The sequence below is a fragment of the Macrobrachium rosenbergii genome, chromosome 47 (assembly GCF_040412425.1).
Source record: "Macrobrachium rosenbergii isolate ZJJX-2024 chromosome 47, ASM4041242v1, whole genome shotgun sequence".
In the NCBI taxonomy this organism is placed as follows: Eukaryota; Metazoa; Arthropoda; class Malacostraca; order Decapoda; family Palaemonidae; genus Macrobrachium; species Macrobrachium rosenbergii.
This window is the reverse complement of record NC_089787.1, coordinates 27170624-27175623: the sequence shown is the minus strand read 5'-3', so window position 1 is coordinate 27175623 and position 5000 is coordinate 27170624. Positions and strand designations below refer to the sequence as shown.

General features: G+C 35.8%; 1 protein-coding gene across 11 annotated transcripts in view; it reads right to left on the bottom strand.

Moving 5' to 3' along the window:
• The window catches only part of LOC136830689 (protein kinase C-binding protein NELL2a-like), a 416546-nt gene that overhangs the window by 197450 nt on the left and 214096 nt on the right, over nt 1-5000 (bottom strand). The window lies entirely within an intron of this gene.

The following is a 5000-nucleotide window of genomic DNA, read 5'->3' as shown; positions in this document are numbered from 1 at the left end:
GGACTTCAGAGCTCTAATTTCAAATGGGAATATGTCTCCCAAAGGATTGTCCTAATGAGAGTGGAGACTTCCTCTTCATCATAACTTTCTAAGCGTTAAGCGAGAGAGAGAGAGAGAGAGAGAGAGAGAGAGAGAGAGAGAGAGAGAGAGAGAGAGAGAAACAATACTCAATTACGACCCGTCCTTAATATCTCCGCAATTACTGAAAGACGATATCTCCAAGACTTGGTGTTCCAGAGTAGATGTCTTTTAAAGTGCCGGGAACCGGAATTTGATTGCGTCATTGGAATGCATTAAGAAACAGGAATTAAGAAACTGGAATTATTCCGAAACACAATCTTATATAAACGCAAATGTATGATTGATAAAGTATTTGGTATATAACTTCGTGAATTACGCTTTGATATCTCCCACAAGACTCGGTTGTTATAACCTTTAAGTTCAACATTAGACATGTTATAACCCGGGTGTCATTTTGTTATGAAATTCATAAGCATAAAAAAAAGAATATCTGTATATGTATACTGACACACTAATTTAAATACAATGATACATAGTAAAAAATAAAATATGTTTTAACTGAGCTGATACGTTAAGTGTTAATCAACTTAATTCAAGAATTTAAAACAAATATATATGAAAAATATATTAACATACTAAGTAAAATCTAATGATTCCCTGTATAAAATGAAACTGCTTTTAACTGCTCACATAATGTTAAACGTTATTCAACTTAATGAATGCTATATATTTCCTGTTCTGGAAAGTCACTCTATTATAAAAAAAAAACTTCTATTATAAAAAAAGCTAACTAAATTAAACTTTCCACCAAACATACAGTCATCCTCTGACTCAGCCACACAAACTCCTTTTCCAAAATGCAATTCTGGAAAAAGCTCTCCCTCCCCATCTTAAACCATCAGCAGAATGGAAGAAAAATTAAAACTTCGTGAAAAAAAAAAAACAGGAAAAAACAGTATGTGCTTTAAAGGGAAAGAATATGGACGAGAGAGAGAGAGAGAGAGAGAGAGAGAGAGAGAGAGAGAGGTCTGCTTTGGCGCCAAGGAAAACCACTTGAATTATCAGTCGTCTGGCGCCAAAGGGAGAGGAGACGAGGAGAGGGGAGGGAGGGGGGAGGGAGGGAGAGGGGAAGAGGATTGAGGGAGGCTGAGGGGAAGGTAGGTAGGAATTGGAGTCACGGTGGGATATCGGTAGGATGAGGAGAAAATGGAGAGGAGGAGGAGGAGGAGGAGGAGAAAATGGAGAGGAGGAGGAGGAGAAGGAGGAGGAGGAGGAGGAGGAGGAGAAAGGGGAATCCCCGAAGATGAGGGGAAAGAGATATGACCCAGAGGTTGTTACAGGAAAAGAGGGGAAACTAGATATTTTCTCTCTCTCTCTCTCTCTCTCTCTCTCTCTCTCTCTCTCTCTCTTCCCTTATTTGCGAAACATGGAAACTGCACGAGAGAGAGAGAGAGAGAGAGAGAGAGAGAGAGAGAGAGAGAGAGAGAGAGACGTCTGCCCAGCCTGGATCGAAATGGACTTCCAGGAGCCGACGCCAGATGCCGGAAGTATGTTTCTTGTTCATGCTTTTAACCGGATATCAGCCGTATGTTCATCCGGATGGCCGTAATACGATTATCCGGATAGCAACGATAAATTGGTTGGTCTTGTTCATCAGAATACAGAAAGGAGTATTTTGTTCCATTAAACGAGAGTTTGGAAAATGCTCATTTGGAGGCTATGGGGTGGTGGGGAAGAGAGAGAGAGAGAGAGAGAGAGAGAGAGAGAGAGAGAGAGAGAGAGAGAGAGAGAGCAAAGATGATGCGTCATCTTCTGTTGACTGAACTGGCTAGTCACCTCAATGCCTGGGGAAAAAGGGTATAAAAAAAGATACAGACAGAGGAGACACAGAAATGAAAAGTCTGTTAAATATCACACACACACACATACATACATACACATACATACATACCTACATACATACATTAAAAAAATGTTACATTTTAAGAAAAAGTATGTAATTCTCGCTTTGAAGGAAAACCAATTTCACTTTCAAAATAACTTGTAAAGAAACACTTAACAGAATCAGTAATCAACCAACATTCTCTACAATAAACAAGTAAAAAATGCGCCGAAGTATCTTCGGCGCAATCGAGTTTTCTGTACAGCGTATAATGCTGCACGAAACTCTCAGCCACGGCCTCGTGGTGGCCTGTGTTGTTGGCACCCACAGCGGTGCCAGATGCACGATCATGGCTAAATTTGACCTTAAATAAAATAAAAATAAATACTGAGGCTAGAAGGTTGCAATTTGGTATGTTTGATGATTGGAGGGTGGATGACCAACATATCAATTTGCAGCTCTCTAGCCTCATTAGTTTGTGAGTTCTGAGGGCGGACAGAAAATATGCGGACAGACAGACAAAGCCATCTCAATAGTTTTCTTTTACAAAAAACTAAAAAAGCAAAAAAAAAAAAAAAAAAACAAACTGAATCTGTTTCTCAAAAAAAAAAAATTGCAAACACACTCTCTCTCTCTCTCTCTCTCACACACACACACACACAAACGCGCACGCGATTCACTAAAACAAACAAAGCTTTATAAAAGTAAAGCAGCGGGCTTTACCAAGGTTGCTTCATTGGACACGGCGGCCTTTATTCAGTATTCGAAAACCGTGGCATCGTTCCAGTGGCTTGATGAAGATGCCGAAAGATGCTGGTAGCATCATCATCATCATTATCTCCCGATGCCCTTCTACGGAGGAGTAGATAGTCTAATATTTTTAATGTTATTACTGCTTATTTTACCTTATTTTATTTTTCTAAAAAGGATAAAATACTTATTTCAAAGGTTGAAACGCTCATTCTGTGGAAAATGTAATTATTGTGTGAATTCCCTTCTATGGAAAATATAATTTTTGTTTATGAATTCCCTTTTAAGGAAAATATAATTCCTATGTTGAATTCCCTTGTGTGGAAGAAATAACTTCTATTTATGAATTCCCTTCTATGGAAAATGCAATTTCTATGTATGAATTCCCTTCTGTGGAAAAGATAATTTCTGTGTATGAATTCCCTTCAACAGAAAATATAATTTCTATGTATGAATTTCCTTCTATGGAAAATATAATTCTATGTTTGAATTCCCTTCTATGGAAAGTATAATTTCTGTGTATGAAATCCCTTCTATGGGGAATATAATTTCTAAATATAATTTCTATGCATAAATTCCCTTCAATGGAAAATATAATTTGTATGTATGAATTCCCTTCTGTGGAAAATACAATTTCTATGTATGAATTCCCTTCTATGGATAATTTAATTACTATATATGAATTTCATTCCAAGGAAAATATAATTTCTATGTATGAATTCCCTTTTATGGAAAATATAATTCCCTTCTCTGGAAAATATCATTTCTATGTATGAATCACTTCTATGGAAAATATAATTTCTATGTATGAATTCCCTTCTATGGAAAATATAATTTCTATGTATGAATAACCTTCTAAGGAAAATATAATTTCAATTTGTGAATTCCCTTCTAAGGAAAATATAATTTCAATGTATGAATTCCCTTCTATGGAAAATATAATTTCAATGTATGAATTCCCTTCTATGGAAATTATAATTTCTATGTTTCTTTTTCTTATCCTTTTCCATGAGGGATAAATCCTATCCAAAGTGTTCTTAACATCCTACCTATCATTTAGGGGCTTTCCCTATACACTCTTTCATTTTGCTTAATTTTTTAAAGAAAAATACAAAAGGCAGTCAAGACGTTTTACCAAAAAAATGTGTTACAAAATTACCTGAAGCATTTTGGCTCCGTTGTCTGACTTCTGGCAAAAGTTGGCAGAGTTCTGAATTCAGGGGAGGAAGCATCACACCATAACAAGTGATTTTTTACTTCAGTATCTGAATTCAGTCTGAATTCAATTCTCACTTCAGCGTCTGAATTCGGCTCTCACTTCAGTGTCTAAAGTCGAATTTTCAATTCAGTATCCGAATTTAACTTTTAATACAGTGTATGAATTCAGTTTTTTACTTCAGGATCTGAATTCAATCTGAATTCAATTCTCACTTCAGTGTCTGAATTCAGTTCTCACTTCAGTGTCTAAATTGATTTTCAATTCAGTGTCTGCATGTAATTTTTAATACAGTATCTGAGTTTAATTTTTAATACAGTACCTGAATTCAGTTTTTTACTTCAGGATCTTAATTCAATTTTCATTTCATAATCTGATTCAATTTTTACTTCAGTATCTTAATTCAAATCTTACTTCAGTGTCTAAACTGAATTTTCAATTCAGTATCTGAGTTTAATTTTTAATACAGTATCTGAATTCAGTTTTTACTTCAGGATCTGAATTCAATTTTCAATTTTCACCTCAGTGTCTGAATTAACTTTTCACTTCATTATCTGAATTCAGTTCTAACTTCAGTATTTGAAAACAAGTTTCACTTCAGTATCTGAATTCAATCTTTCCTCCCACCTTCGCATAATTTTCATCTTGTGTCAAAAAAGCGATTGTTTTCTTTCCATCTCTTCAATCAATGACTGTTGTCCTTTATATATTCTTTCTAAATCTGTGATCACTTACGAAATCCTTTTTTCCCTTCCTTTGAGGACTGCTCGCATACACATCACCAACAAGCTGGATACGTGTCAACAACTTGTTCGTTCTCCATTTACGGTCCCTGACTTGTCTTCAACCCGTTTGCCCTATGTAAGCGACAAGTTTCCGACGTTTTAAAACCTGTTTTCGATCTGTATGCGACAAGTTTCCGACTTTTCGATAAGCATCTGACAAGTTTCTGGCTTTTTTATAACTGTTTTCAATACGTGTGCGACAAGTTTCCGACTTTTTAAAATCTGTTTTCGATATGTATGCGACAAAGTTACCGACTCTTTAAATTTGTTACTGATTTGTATATGACAAGTTTACGACTTCTTAAAGCCGTTTTCGATATGTATGCAACAAGTTTCCGACTTTTTA